The following is a 16,638-nucleotide window of genomic DNA, read 5'->3' as shown; positions in this document are numbered from 1 at the left end:
GTTATAATCGAAATTCGTTATACATATATAGGGATATTTGTGATGTATGTATACACAAATTCATATTTATTTCATATGTTTTCCTTTTCCGAAAAATAACATGGCTATATCCTAGAGTGATCAGTGTTCTTTTTTTTTTTCTCTTCGATATTTGAAATTTTGCAATTGAGGTTAGGACGTGAGAAAGAATGAGACAAAAGGAAGAAGGAAATGCGCGAGTTTAGTCCCTAAAATCTGAGTGGACAAGAACAGGAAATGCCAAGTCGGAAATGAAAAACACCTCAGTGGTAGACCTCTAGCGGTCAGCGCGGTAGTGTCCCCACGTACATATATGTGTAATCTTTCTGTGCATTCTGTTGTACGTACAATTCAAGCGCAACGAAACAAATTCAGTACAACCAACGTGAAATCTGTCCACCTCCGAAAAAAAACGATCGTAGATCGCAAAGGATTAAACAACGCTGGATCCCTCTTCCTCGAGATTCGCACGATGAACGACAAGCGACGACAATGACTCCGAGCGGAGAAGCTTCGTCGACGAAGCCGTATCGATCACATTAAGGGATGTTGTTTTTACAATAATTCCCGGCGCGCGCGCGTGCTGCTGCTGCTGCTGCCGCCACACTGTTACACGTGCGCGTACATACATACATAAATGCTCGCCGTGCATTGACGTACACACGCGGATCGCTGGCAAGCCAGCTAGCCGCCATGTCTAATTATGTCGCATTGATTTTGTCATTAGCCACCCCTGTGCTGGCCGTTGTTGCCGGCGCGGCCTCGACGTCACAGCAAAAAGCACTTCCTATCGACGCTCGACGACGAAGCCAGACCAAAGCCGCTCTTCCTCCCCCGTCCCCCTCTACCCCCTAACCGAGCCACAGTTAGAATGTCGTGGCTTTTCGTCTTTCGGCCGTTTTGCTTTTCCCGATCGCGCGCCGGTTTTCCAGAACTGCCGGCATTTTCGCGAATTAAAATTGTTAACGAACGAAAGAGTTTCTGTCTTGAGTCAGATACACGAATATTTGGAATATAGAGTGTGGATATGTAGATGCGTGGATCTGCGGATTTTTGTAGATGTCACTCCCTTTCCTTTCTTTGTTTCGCGTACTCGCGATTGTTTTTACTATTCTGAAGTAAAAACCAAGTCAAGAATGCTAGAAACCCGGCTGAATCACGTACGTTTGTGAGGGTAAGTTAATTTAAGCCGTTCTTTGTAACTTTATGCCCAATTTTCTTATATAGTGGCGTGTGTATTTGGACAGTGGAAACTAATATGTAAACTTGTTCGAGCTCAGTGCACATCCTGAAGATAGTAGTGTAACAGTTTTCAATGAGTGAATATCCGTATTTATCATTTCTTGTAAAATTTCAAGTTCATTGCGAACGTTCGCAATTACCCCTTACACAATAGTGTCACTAACATAAATTAAAATATTTTCAGATATCACTAATACAGTAGAAAGAATAAGAGAATATTTTGATATTTTGCTATCAATAAAAGATTTGGTAACATTAAAATTGTTGATTTAATTCTCTTAAATGTCTGCAATCTCCCCATTTTCCATATGCAAATTTATACATCCAAGAATAATATACTTATTGATATATATATACACAGTATATTTAATCTGTATCTTGCCTTATTATTTTCTTTTTAATCTTCTTAGCTAAGCATTGGTTATTATGATTAATATTACTTTCAGCGAGATAAAAAGTAATTTTATTTCATTTCATCCTGTCTTCATTGTTACGATCAACAACTCGCTTCGAAAGTTGCGAAACTTTCAAAAGTAACTGTTTTAGTTTGAAATTTAAATTGAAATTTAGACAAGGCGCGAATGTTTTATAAATGAACGCTCGAAGGAAACTCGTATGAGCCAGATCAACGACGATATGTCTGATTTACAACTCTGTGAAAATTCACTCTCCTCGTGTTGATCTTTTTACCGAATCTATTTGTTGCCTTCGTATTCGTAACATTTCGAATTCGAATTCTTTTCGTAAAATTCCTAAAATTGAAATTTAAAAAAACGGACAAAATATTATAGATCGATGAATTTCTATCAGTTAGAATATAATCAAATTATAAAGTATTATTTGCCTCTTCGAGACAAATTAATTCATTTCATACATATATAGACTACAGATTTTTCAAATGACAAGTATGACAACTCAACTTCACAAATTAAATTTCCTCGTTTGGATAATTTGCGTACTTTTGTACCTTAAGAATTTTCGACAAATGCAGAAAAATCTACGTTCGAGTAATTTCTCAAATAACAAACAAATGGCAAGTAACTCAAGACACAACTTCACAAATTAAACTATACGATACCTCGCCGTGTCGCACATCGATTCCTTTCATTATTCACACCACCAACACATTTTTCATATCCCGGTCAATTCAATTTCACATCGTTTCCCGACGTCGCATCAATCGTGGCATCCACGAGCACCGCGGATTAGCATTGGTCTCTATTTTTTGCAATCTGGAACTACGCCGGTGAGAGAAATCTACCTGACCCGGGGGACTTATCTCGACACCGGGTATTAATAAAACATCCAAAGAGACGCGAAACGCGATAAAACCAACAGGCCGGCTAATTCGAAATTACAATCGACCCACGCGACCTTATCGATAGGCGTATCGACAGGAGGTGGCGTTCGCCGAAGATCGTGGCGAAGTCTCTCGAGTGTTGCTCTTTATCCCCTACGTTCCGCCTACGATCGGCGATCTCGGCAATCCTCTTCTCTCATATTCGAGTATCGGAACTTAATTGCGGGGTGGCGAGTGACGTTAACGGCGCTAATTGGTGGATCTGCGTTTCGAAACTGGATGACCACTCTCTGCTAGACGATGAAAATTCGACGAAATCTAATAGCTACATCTAGTGTATGATATTGAGTATTTGGAGCCACCGCTCACTCACACGTGTTTCAGGCTACTGCCTATTACACTTGGTGTTGTGTTAGCGTTCATCTAATAGCTACAGTCGGAGGTTATTCGATTAGGTTATTCGAGTATAATAACATTTCTTTCGTTCCAATGATCTCAGAGATGACTCGAGCGCAATCCTGTCTCGCCCGTAGGTGCGTGCGCGTGCGTGTTACGGGCCGAGTTTCTCACGGTGCATTGGAAGGAAATTATAAGGGAATGGGTTAAACTCTGGGTTACCCCGCGGGGGTAACAGAGCAAGCCGAGCGAAAGGACGAAGGGGCGAGGAGGATGAGACGAGGAGTATAAAGACCCCGAAAGATCCTTCGTCGATCTAGGAAGGGGGGAGGGAGCAAATCATACTTAATTGATATCGCAAAGAGGGCCTCCTCTGCTTGCGTTCACCACCTAACCCATAACCTAACCTCATAATCGCCAGCTCGTCCGGCGGATTAAACGCCGCCCGAATCCATGTTGCACGTAAATTACGCGCGCGCCTCCTTCCCCCGAGTGCTCGCGCGCTCTGCCCTTCACTTATTACCGTTGTCTTCCACGCAGCCTCTCGCTGTGGCGTTTCTCTCCCATCGTTTCTCTCCTCTTCGTCGTTCCACCACCCTTTCCGTCCTCTCGATCCTCTCCCGCCTCTCCTCCCGCTCCGCCATGTTCGCCCCTCTTCTCGATCGCCCGGTCGTTTAGCGCTCGCCCGAGGAGGTATCTTGCTCTGGTTCGACCGCGAATCGGCCATCGCGAATGCCAAACCGCCGTTTGGTTTCCTCCAGTCGTTCATCCTCGGATCCTCGGAGCAATTTGAAAATCATCGATTGATCGATTGGCGCTCTTTTCCGCCTTCGTCAATTAATGACGACGTTGGACGCGAGAGTCTGCAGCCGAGGGATTCGACTCGAATCATTTTCGAACGCGGCTTGGAAAATGATGGGACCATCAACTGTTGGATAGGTTGGTCATCGCGAATGCCACGCCAGTTCCTCTTCGGATCGAGCAACTGGAAAGTCGTTGATTAATCGATTAACGCTCGTAAGACTTCTTCTACTGTCTTTCTTGTTCTTCTGTTTTCTTCTTTCCTTTCTTTCTTTCTTTTCTTTTTTTTTTTTTTTNTTTTTTGTTTTTTTTTTTTTTTTTTTTTTTTTTTTTTTTTTTTTTTTTTTTTTTTTTTTTTTTTTTTTTTTTTTCTATCTTCGCCGAGTAATGACGTTGGACACGAGAGACCGTAGCGCGGATTTCAACAAATCGATTCGTGGTGATGCACTCGAACGGGGTTGGAAAATGACTTCGATGATGGGATTATTGGCTGCCGGATAGTTTTAGATGTTGTGGGGATTCCGTTGCTGGGTCGTAAACGTTTGATGAGTAATTTTCATGATGATTGGATGCTCGAAGTAGGATCGAAGCGCACGATCGTTGGTGATTTGGACACGAGGATGCCAACGCACTGACTGATGTTATTCTTGCAGCCAATGTCGGTCGATGGCCCTGATTTCTTGATGTCTCTTCGTTTATTTGACTTCATGCGAAATGGAAACAAAAGATGACTTGTGAAAACGAAAGATTTTCAGAATAAGAGAAAGAGAGTTTGCTTTTTCAAATTGATAGCAAGTTGTCCATTTACTTTTGAGTAATTAAGAGAGAAGATTGGAGAAAAATTGGTCAATCTTTCATTTCCTCCCAACCGTGTATAAGCCAAGCAATAATAAATACTTCAATTTCGCAATTTCACGGAATTTGGATAAAAAGTACATTAAGCAAAACACTGGCAATTATAAATCGATCGAAAACAATTATTAAAATATAATTTATGTTATATAATTTATATTATTGAAATATAAATTGATTGAAAGCAAATAAAATAATTGCACTGAATGCAACGAATTTTAATCTCTTGCTAATATTACCACAAACATAAGATATAACCAAGTCCGTCCAATTAACGTTTATTGCCCACCCTAGTATCAAAATTACTTTCTAATGTAATTGAAAACAGTTGCACGTATTTCACATATTAAAAAAAAGAAAAAAAAAAAAGAAAAAAGAAAGAAAAGAAAGAAATCGCGGCGACATCGACGCTGGATAGTTTCGATGGTGATCTGGAAACCGCGGCATTTTTTTCGGACAATTCACGACGTTAATTGGCAGTTCGTCGAGGCTACGAAGTTTTATCGGGCGACGACGATCGTCTCGCGTGGATGCGTTCCGCGTGCATTCGTGCGAACGCGTCTCGTGTCGCTCGAGCACCGCGTTCTCAAGCGTTCGATAACTCTTATCGGCGTGCTTGCGTACGCCAAGCGGAAACCGGCCGGCGTAATAACGACAATAATGAAAGGTAGACGTAAAGGAGGTCCGATCGCAAGTCGCCGAGCGTTTCTTTTAACGATCGACATCGATTCCAAGCCGTCTCTCAACGTTGCCCCCTTAAAAATCACACAAACGTACGAGTGCTATATAGAAGTTACAGAAATTCTAGAAATTCTACATAGAAATTCGAAAGTATTTAGAGTGTTTTTTCACTTCGCAGAAATTGTTCAATGTGCCTTGATATTTGTTGGAACCAAGTTTCAATTTAAACGAATCCGAGCTTCGAATAAATAATTGCAACACGTTTGCATCGCTGAACGCATTAGACACCTTCTGAACGCACACGTTCGCCTCGGACACACCTGGATGCCTCGGTCTCGCTAATGACAGCAATGATAATAACAAACAGAACGCCATAAGGAATCTCGAGCCATAAGGAAACCATAAGGAATCTCAAGCTTCTGGCGTCCGGGTTGAAAAAAAATGCAACGAACGTTCCCGCCGTTTCCTAACCACAATAAATTCCCCTCCCGGTGATCATACGTTTCGAAGATAGCAGCTCCTCTTAATTCGCCGCCTCTTAATCCCCGACAGACGTCCCGCGTTAACGCAACGCGCTCACACACGTGCGCGCGCGTGTTTCACCTTCCTCGTGTTGCCCCATTGAATTTCCGCGCGGAAACTCGAGGTAGAAGAAGCGTGAAACAGCCTCGTCCTCGTCATCGTCGTCGTCGTCTCTCTGTTCGCGGTTGCACGCAAGCCTCGCCTGAGAAATAAACAGGCACGATATATATTCAATAAATAACGAGACGCGTACGAGATAATTGGGTGGCCATAATTGCGCGCATCTTGCGTATTTCGTGCCTGGGTGGAGAGAGAGATCGTCATGTGGGCCCCGCGTGAGGGACCCGTCCCCGATTCTTCCTACCTACCCGTCGGCCCCCGACAACACAAAAGGGACTTTCGCGTGAGGAGGCGCGCGTATCGGCTCGGTTTCCGGTGAAACGGCGCGACAAACAAAAGCCTGCTGCCTCGAGAGTTCGCGGTCGTTCCCCGAATGTTTAACTCAAACGCATCATCGATGTCTGTCGGGGTCTCTCTCTTTTTCTCTCTCTTTCTTTCTTTCTTTCTTTCTTTCTTTCTTCTTCCTCCTCTCTGTTTTTGCCTCTTGCTCTTGGGGTTTTCGGGAGAGAGCTTCGTGTTCTCTTCTTCCCCTTCCGTCATTGAGCGCGAACTCATCAACCACCTGTGCTCATCCTCCACTTTCTCCCGCAGCAACGGGACGATTATTGTATATTCAGTGTGTGTGTGTATGTGTGTGTGCGTTCGCTCGTTTCGCGTTCCGGCGTGCAACGATTGTCTTTTCGCGTGGCGGATCGTTCCACCGGGACACGGGACGAGTGTGTGTTCACCCGTTGTTATTAGCGCTGCAACTACCAAAATGTTCGAAACGACCAATTTGGAATTTTTGTTGAATATCTCACGAATGTAAAACAGTGTGTTTTTGGAGATTCAAGTGATTTTTAGTAAAATAAAAGCTTGTGTATGTTCATTGCATTGTAAAGTTTTCTTTTTCAAAACGTCTCTGAAATTTTACGTTTTAATCGCCGATAGTTCCAGTATTAATAAATATTTTAGAATCCCTTCTGACGACGTTCATCGTCTTATTATCAGTTTGGTTAACACGTTGACTATTGTGTTTAATTTTTGCAAAATAAAATTAACTTAAGATCTGTAAAATTACGCAGCGTTGTGTCATCCGAGACGAAAAGAATATTCTACACAGAATGATCGAACAAGCTACATTAATATTTATTAGAAACCTCTACTTTTAAACCATAAAAATAGATAGATAAATTGTAAAATATATTTCTAAAATACTAGCTTCACTTCTACTTTATAAAAAATTTAATTGATCCACATAATCTACAAAAATCCACAAAAATTTCTTCAAATTTTAAACTATAAAATCCTTACGATTTCGAGATTAATTCATCGCTCTGCTAATTAAAACACGATTATACGTACATTGAAGATTTCGCGCTTTACTGCGTACTCGGTAGATCCTTCACGCGTTACTAGAACATGGTCAGAAGATAGAGATCGGTGATTTTGTGGTCGTTGGATAAAGTTGTGGTGGAAGTGGATGATGGTGGAACGTTGAAAGAATATTTTGAAGGGATAACCAGTTATACCTGGAAGCTTGGAATCGTATCGCCTGTAAAATCCCATGGAAACCTCAAATAACGCGGCAGATACGAATCTACGTAACTGTTTCTGCATTTTATCAGTGTGCCTGTGAGCCGATAGGATTATGGGGATAGTTCTGTTTGCATGTATTTTAAAAAGTTTTATGACTTTATTTTCGAACCGTTCGAACGTTTGGCACGAAAATTATTTCACGTGTGTACACCGCGTTATATATAATATATATATTTTTTATAATATCGCCGGCTATTACAAAGAATTGCAATTTTACAGATAGAAGTGATTCATTCACTATTTTTATGTATTTTCACTACCGAGGTAGTAATTTTTGGTAGATATATTACAGATGTAGAACAGTATATTTTTGAACAGAAAATTTAAATGATTTTTTTATAAAATACATAAATAAAAGCTTGTGTATTCTATAGTTGTATTTTTTTATAGTTTTTCTATTTTTCTTCACTTTAGTATCATTGATGAAAATTCTGTGCTTTTAATCCTTCGTAGTTCTAGTGTTAACACATACTACTAAGAACTAAAGAACATCTTATATTACAGAAAAATTTCATTCAATTTCTAATTCACCTCGTTGAACGTTCAAGTCACAAAATACATTTCACATCGAAGAAAAAGTTTAAGCAATTAAACTTTATATTTTATATTCTTTTTTTATATGTGTATGTGTATTTTATACATTTCAATTTCATAGTTTCACTTTTATTTATCATTTAATTCAACTTTCGTGAACGGAAAATCACATGATTAAAAGAAACAACGGATTTTAACAACGAGTCGTATCAACCCGTTATATTAGACGATATCGCGTCTATTATACTAGTCGGACGAAAATTACCCTGACTTTGCCCGCAAGTCTGAGCAACCTTCGTTTGCCGATCGATAAGTAGACGGTAATCAAATTCATCGATCGTGGTAACAATAATTCGCGGAAGAAGGCAGCTCGCTGTGTCGTTGAAGGAAACGAGGAATCGATATATCGGCTTTGTTTAATGAATCCTTCTAGAAATACGTAGTCATCCAGCGTTCGTCACGCCATCAAATTCATTCGACGCGTTCCCTCCCCTTCTCCAGTGGTTTTCAAACGCTTTTTTCCTAACAGCGTGTTTTAATTTTCACAGGGATCCCCTTAATTGCACACGTACGTATTTATTACGTAACAAACACGTGGCGTGATCCAATAAATTTTATTTCTCGTCTCAATCTTTAAGGATTTAGAACTTAATTTAGAAGTCAGTAACATCGACGACTATTAATTATTAACATTAAGCTTTAGTAGTTAGAATTCCAACTGTTTAGTTCAATGAAGAATTCTGAAATTAGAAACTACTAGCAGATCATTTGGTATGCTTGTATGTGTGTAGTAATAATCAAATAAAATCACATGTAATTTTTAAGTTACACGATATATATGTATGTATATACGCGCTTTCAAATTTTACACGAAAATATTCCTCAAAAAAAAAAAAAGAAAAGAAAAGAAAAGAAAAAAAAAAGAGAACGAAATGTGATATTTCGATCAAAATCACGAATGAACCCACTTGATAACCGCTAACGTCGTCCAAACGCCCAGTCATCGAGACCGAGAGATCGTCCTGGCTAAAAATCGAATGTCGTTTCCAGCTTGTTTCTCGCACGAGATTTCTTTCTCGCTCTCTCTCTCTCTCTCTCTCTCTCTCTCGAGAGAGAGAGAGAGAGAGAGAGAGAGTGGTCAGACAATTAACTTATTCCGCATTCTGTCCCCCGACTTTGCGAGAAGTCCAGAGATATCGAGGGTTTATTAACGCGAATCGGTGGAACAGCCGCGCACCATCGAGAATTCGCATGTTCCCCGTGGCAGTTAAGATGCTATCGCGTAATGAAAGGCCACGGGTCCGAGGAAAGAGCGAAGGTTTATATTGAGATCTAGCCACGGTCGAGGAACCAGCCGCGCGACGTCCTTCGATTCCTAGCTTCGTCGAAAAATGCCTGATAAATTAACTACAAATAGGCAATACCGGGGCAGGTGATGTCAGATTGGCAGATGTTTTTGGTTACACAACAGTTCCGTCCCTAATCTAACCGGCAGCTATTACATTCGCGTTCGTTTCATTTTTTTTTCTTTTTTTTTTTTTTTTCTTACTTATGCACGCCTACGACTAACGGTTATACTTTCAACTTCCCGTTTTTTTTTTCTTTTTTTTTAGTAGATTCTTAGTGGCTATCGAACGAAACTATAGTATAGTGGCTATGTCGAACGAGTTGTATGAAATGAAAAGCAGAGGGAAGCCGGTTGTATTTTTCTTTACTCGTACGCGTCTTTTTTGTGAAAAAATGAACGGTGTTATGTGAAGAACGAGTAAATTATAGTTTGTACAATTGGAGTTCACCGTCCGGACAAGTTGATTCAATTCACATTAATCGTGATTTTGCTGAAACAAATGGAGTCATCCACCCAGTGTCAGTAAGAGGCAGTGAAATTAATTTGGGATCTAAACGGCACAAAAAAGATCGTGAATCGATCCTGTAAATTTGTACATCTATATTGATATTAATATAAAAAAGGAACTGATCACTCTGAAGGACACGTTATGAATAAGTTGGTCACTGAAATGTAATATCTTTACGGTACCAAACATTCAATTTCATCTCACACAATTTAGACTTTTACCAAAACAGGAATGTAAACACGTACGGAAGAACAGCAACCGCGTTAAACATCCGAGACATTTGCAATCCTGGTAACCGTTACCACGTTACCCGCTCGGAATGCAACTTTTTAACAGCGAGATCCAACTCGCTGATCAAGCGGGCATTAACGTACTATCTGCTTGTTACACGTTGTACAAACGTGCCATAACGTAGTCACGCAACGTGGCCTGTGATATCTGTATCAATCGTCTGAGAAACACGTCAACCTTCGTGTAGAAATCTCTATCTCTTTCCAATTCCAACCGTATGATCGTATGTTTGTATGTAAAAAAAAAAAAAAAAAAAAAAAAAGAAGAGGCGATATCTTATCATATCTATAATATGCTTGAATTAGTGGACAGAACGTGCAGCAAGGGAATTAAAAAAAAGAAAAAAAAGAAAAAAAAAAGAAAAAAACCGAAAAAAGAAGCTTTTTTACTCGTGAACATTAAAAGAAAAAAAAAGAAAAAAAAAGAAATGGATACAAACCAAACGTAGAGCTTTACCGAGAACGCGACAACGTGTAATGCAAAACTGTCAAGTGAACAAACGAAGAAAAAAAAAATCTACTACTGTAAGACGATTTCTAAATAAAAAATATTTTGCAAGTGCATGACTCATATTAGTAGGCTCTTGGAACAGTGACTACGTAATTAATCATACAGCAAAGATATAAACTCTGTACTAGTGGATAACACTCGATAAGGGAGAACAAAAAAAAAAAAAAAAATAACAAAAATATACAAAACTACGACATTATGTAACACGTTCAGTTTGTAATCCTGGTTACCCGCGGCTATAAGATCCTTCGCGAGATTCGTTCGATCACTCTGTCCTTGCAGTTGCTTATCGATTTCTCCCCGACTGATTTTCAATTAATTTTCGCTCGTAGCTAAGACGATACGACAAAATTTGAGAAGAAATATCCGGTTGGGCGAAAAAATTTTACGTACCCTCCTTTCGAAATGTTGCGTGAAAATTTGTTGTCACGTGCTTGCGTTACGTGAGAAAATTGTGCGAAAAAGTTTCGCGAAGGTCTTATCGGTTGCGAGCTGTTAACACGCTTACGATATAAAATACTGCATATCCTATACAAACGTAGGACTTTTATAATTAGTAACCGATTTAAGAAAAAAAAAAAAAAAAAAAAAACAATTCCAAACGAGCGAAAAGAATGGGAAACGAGAGGGAAGACGGATTTCCTCTTATACGATCGCGTCGATGAAATAATTTCAGAGAAGATCGGTGAATTCTCGTAGGAAATTTCGCTAGGGACTTGAAGGGGAATCGTAAAACACGGGGTGAACGTGTCGAAAAAAAAAAAAACCAGCTGAATGCGAGGAATGATGGACGAGATATTATTAATTTTGATCTAATTTCTACCTTGACTTTCTTCGCAACAACAACATTTCGTTTGCCACTTATCAATTTGACTGTTTTGTTGAACGTTTCGTTGAGGAAATATATTTGAAAGAAACAGAAAAGGAAAAAAAAGGGGGAGAGGGGAATTCTACTCGAAAAATTACACGTGAAACGCGAGGAAGCGCGTAGCTTGTTGACAATTAGCCTTGCAAATCGTCGAGCGTCGAGAGCTAAAAGAGAAAATTTTAAAGTGGAGGAGAGAGACGCGAAGGGAGCCAAGGTGAGGCTTGTTAATTTCTCACACTCTTGCCATGCCCATTTTGTACATAGGCATGCTCAATCTTAGGATCGAACACGCATCGTGAATCACATATATATTATATATATACACATATACAATACAAATAGTATTAACTACGAAAACGAACAAATTAATATCCAACTTTGTACCTATATACTTACAAATTAACTTAAAACGAAAAACGAAGAAGAAGGGTCGAAAGGGAGACAAGAGAGGGACGAAAATAGAAGAAATACTTTCGAACAAAATATAATCGAGTCGAATAAAAAAAAAAAAGAAAAAGAAAAAGAAAAGAAAAAAGGAGAGAGAGAGAGAGAGAGAGAGAGAGAAAGAAAGAAAGAAAACGAGATAGAAGAGGACAGATGCAGTAGCGAGGAACGATAGAACGAGTAAACGTAGTACGATTTACACGGAATGAAGAAAAAAGCCAGAGAGCCAAGGGGTACCACTTTTGTCAAATTTAGAGAGCCAATTTAGGTTTACGATTATGATATAGGGTGTGCGAGGAGGAACGAGTGCGAGAGAGCGGAAAGAAAGTGAGAAAGACAGAGAAAGAGCGAGAGAGCGAGAAGGGTAGACAGGGAGGAGGGGAGGGGAAGCAGCGAGAAAACCAAAAAGGAACGACGAAACTGGAGTGGGTACACCGTCAACGATTTCTTTACAATGAAATTCATCACCTAATTAAAAGTTTCGTAGAGACGAATTCCAGCGTAGCATAGAAGCGTTCCTGTAACAACGCGTATTATCGCGGTCGATCACGTGCCTCGAATCCGTCGTCAGTTTTATTCACACTGAATCTCGACAAATTAAGGTCGCGCACAAAAACGAACGTTACAATATTACAATCAACCCACCGCACTGAAAGGGAAGGAACCACCGTTTCCGTCGGATCTCAGGAACAATCAAACGGACGTTTCCAATTCGTCAGATCACGCGATTTCCGGATACACAGAAGACCATCGATCCCCCGTAGTTAACATTGTATCGTGCCGTGGTCGCTTGCCGGCGTAATCGGCGCACGTTATCGATCGCGCGATCACGCGACACGGACGACCGATTCTCGATATATCGACGAGGGAGTAATTTTCGCAACGTTCGAAGAGCGCGCGCGTGTCCTACCACTCGCAACGGTTTCTAATTTATCTGTGCGAGACAATTACGTCCGGATTTATTTCGAAAGGGAACACGGAGGAGTACGGGCGAACGAGAGAGAGAGAGAGAGAGAGAGAGAGAGAGAGAGGGAGAGAGTGTGAGAGAGAACAAAGAGGTGCGTCTTTTCGTTAAAAAAAGAAGAAAAAAATAAATAAAAGATGAGAGAGAAAGAGAGAGGGAGAGAGTGTGTGCGAGTGAACGAGAGAGAGAGAGAGAGAGAGAGATTGAACGAGAAAAAAAAAAGTAATGAAGAGACAAGGACAAAGGTGAAAAGAATTTAAACAAATACGATTAGACGACGTTCCGTGGGAGAAAAAAGAACTCGGCCGGGAACTCCTCCGACGATTTCTTTTTCTTTCGTCCCCCGGTGAAATGTTTGGGATCGAGCACGCGAAATTCCATGGTGCTGATCCCTCACGTGAAACCGTTTTTAACCGTAGTTCTGTATATATCCACTGGTTCGGCCAGCCGGCAAACGAAAAGAAGATGAAACAAAAAGAAAAAAAAAAAAAGTGAGAGAAAAAGAGGGAGAGAAAAAAAAGAAAATTTTTCGAAATGCAGCACTGCTACGATTCGAGGAGTTCATGGCGGGATCTACGCGGAATGAATTAATATAAAGCGTTAGTGACTGTATCCAGTATAATATATCTGATAAAAGATACCCCTGATGCCAGACATGGCGTGTGACAATAAAGTGATTCAATGATCTCGTCGCATTTCAATCGCAGCCACCTTTCACGATACACACAGGCACACCCACACACACTCTATATATATATACATATATATACACATACATACATACATACATACACACACACAAACACACACACATACACACACGAGACACGTGCATATAGACATGTATATTTTAAACGCAAAACGAGAACGTTTTTTTTGTAAAGTACGAGACGACACCGCCGGAATTCAACGATCACGATGTGTAAAAGAAAGTATCTCATCGTTTTTCCGATTACTCGTTACTCCGCTGTTAATTGATAATGTCAGTAATATTTTTAACAAAATAAAGCTACCTTATTCAAAGCTGAGAGGACGACTCCTTTAAGAACCCCCTTCAACAAAATGGAGTTACTTTGTTCGATTAAATAATTAATCTTTACCTGATATAATTTCTCGAGCATTTCTCGAACTGACGTTAATATTCAAAGTTTAACTTATACGTTGTGCTTCTATTCGTCACATCTCGATATCACAGATCGATCGAGAAATATCGATTACGTCCGAGAATCGAAGTGAGAGACTACGTGTTTCGCCGCTCAGTGGTGCTGTAATCCTTGACTCGAACTACTGGCTACTACTTACAGTCGATAACGTCGCACGTGACACGAGAATGGTAAGGAAATTACGCGACTCTCAAACACAAGTGAGACGCAAGTTATTTGTACATCAAGCTCTATTCTGTTTTTAATCAACAGTTGAAGCTCAACGACGATAAAATTGACAGTCCGGTGTAATAAAATAAATATTCGAAACGAATTAAGCAACTTTTTCACTGAAAATTATTCCACGTTCGCCGAAACTATTTCTAAAGCTTCTTTCGCTGCTTGTTTTGCATAATGATCGAAGAATTGAACGTTCCCGCAAGAATTATTCGCCCTCGTAGTGAGCTTGTATTTTTATTCACTTATCATAATCACGATCACAATGGTGGGAAGCACTTAAGCGAGTACGTTTAATCATGGAAAATTTTGACAGTTTGTCGGGAATATATAGGGTGTTTCGTAACTTGGAACCCACTTCGGGAGCTGACTGTACGCCTAAAAATAATGAAAAATATAAATATATATCCTATCTGTCTTCGTTTATGAGATATAATGAATTTTCTGTTTTAATTACTTTTACAAAAGATGCTCGAAATGACCAGCTTGCGTTTGAAGACAAGCCTGCACGCGTCTCGTTATTCATCTGGTTACTCTCTCTATCATTCCTGATGCTTCTCGAATTTGTCGGAAGCCTTGCTCTATTCTATTTCGTAGTACTTCAGCATTTTCAATCGATNGTTGCGTATACAATAGATTTTAAATGTCGCCACAAATGAAAATCTAATGGATTCAAATCCGGAGAACGAGCAGGCCATGCATTGGGACCTTCACGATCAATCCATTTATTTGCAAAGTGTTGATTTAAAAATTGCCTAGCCACTCGGCTAAAATGCGGCAAAGCTCCATCATGGATAAACCGCATACCAAGTCTAATATCGACTGGAACTTCCTCTAATATTTCGTGTAAACGCGTGCTCAAAAAATCAACGTACTTTGTGCTTGTTAGTTTCCCATCAAGAAAAAAAGGTCCAATTAAAAATTTATCAATTATTCCTCCCCATACGTTTAAACTAAACTGGTGTTGATGTCTTGAATGCACAATAACATGTGGGGGTTTTCTTCATTCCAATTATGATTATTATGAAAATTGAATATACCATCCCTGGTAAAACTAGCTTATTAGAGTTTGCTCTGTTTATAAAGTTCATTATATCTTATAAACAAAGACAGGTAGGACATATGATTTATATGACTTTTTTTTCATTATTTTTGGGCTCCAGAAGTGGGTCCCACAAGTTACGAAACACCCTGTACAATATAGTATATCGTGTAAGCAATAAGCATCCGAGTACACTGTTTAATTAAAGAAAATTTGAACAATCTATTGGAAATGCAATATACAACAGCGTAATATTATTGCTGTTTAATCTAGCCGTTATGCAGTTGGGGAAGTTTACAGCGACGCTCGTGAACTTCCGAATGTTTCAGAGGGAGGCAATATATCTTCCGTCTCTGTCCAGACGCGCGGAAGTTCCTCGTTTGCGATTGTGTAGAGACGAGTCGAAGTTGCTGGCAAAGTCTAGTGACTTCGGTAACTCGACGTCCGGGGGCTGTCTTAATAGCGCGCGCGCGCCCGCGACATCACCGAAACTCTGTACATATTTGCTTTGAGATGTCAAAGGGCAACAGAGAGAGAGAGAGAGAAAGAGAGAGACTAAGGATGACTGGGCAGCTCGCTTTCGTTTATCTGATGAAAAGAAATCTCTGACATCGATATCTGATATAATCGGGCTCTCTTTAAATTTCCTCGAAACTTCCTCGAACGACGGGTAATGAAAATTTTCACTCGGGATAATTGTTTGGATTACTGCAAATCCGGGCGATCAAGCAGTTTGCGCCCTGGAAGGAAATTTATTCGAGCAAGATATGATCGTCATTTCCCCGTTTCTGCAACTTTTAACCACTTGGTTTATTCCAGTTCCATTTTCTCCTCCCGCTGAAAGAAACTCGCGGAACTCTACGTTTTCCCTACGTTTGTTCAACAGCACGGTAATTAAGCTGAAATTTTTATTCTGAAAATTACCAATACCGTGGATAACGCTTCAAAAACTTGGACTTTGACGGGTCTTTCTTGACGAATGGCCGAAGGGGAGCATCGATCAACGGAATCGAGACGATACTACGTAGCGAATAACTATGATTTAATTTTAGAAACTGCTGGGAGAAGCTGGGGTTACACACAGAATATGAAATTACCGTGAGAACGGATTAAACCGGGGATTCCGTGGGCCATGATGCATCAGCCTCTACATCGCGCCAACGTAATTCCCCCCGCTAAAATAAATTAGACCGAAAGTTCCCGCGGCCTTCTGCCAGGAAAAGAAAAAAGGAACGCGAAT

The 16,638-nt window shown here is 40.2% G+C and overlaps 1 long non-coding RNA gene across 1 annotated transcript; it reads left to right on the top strand.

Annotated features, from left to right (window-relative positions):
• The first annotated feature begins 12,101 nt into the window (after positions 1-12,101).
• LOC122528192 lies at positions 12,102-14,000 on the top strand. Its single transcript, XR_006306512.1, has 2 exons — positions 12,102-13,051; positions 13,130-14,000. It is a non-coding gene; the product is annotated as an uncharacterized LOC122528192 (long non-coding RNA).
• Positions 14,001-16,638: the final 2,638 nt, after the last annotated feature.

The sequence above is a fragment of the Frieseomelitta varia genome, unplaced genomic scaffold (genome assembly GCF_011392965.1).
Source record: "Frieseomelitta varia isolate USP_RPSP 00005682 unplaced genomic scaffold, Fvar_1.2 scaffold_247, whole genome shotgun sequence".
NCBI lineage: Eukaryota > Metazoa > Arthropoda > Insecta > Hymenoptera > Apidae > Frieseomelitta > Frieseomelitta varia.
The sequence above is the reverse complement of the archived record's forward strand: the minus strand, read 5'-3'. Positions and strand labels throughout refer to the sequence as shown.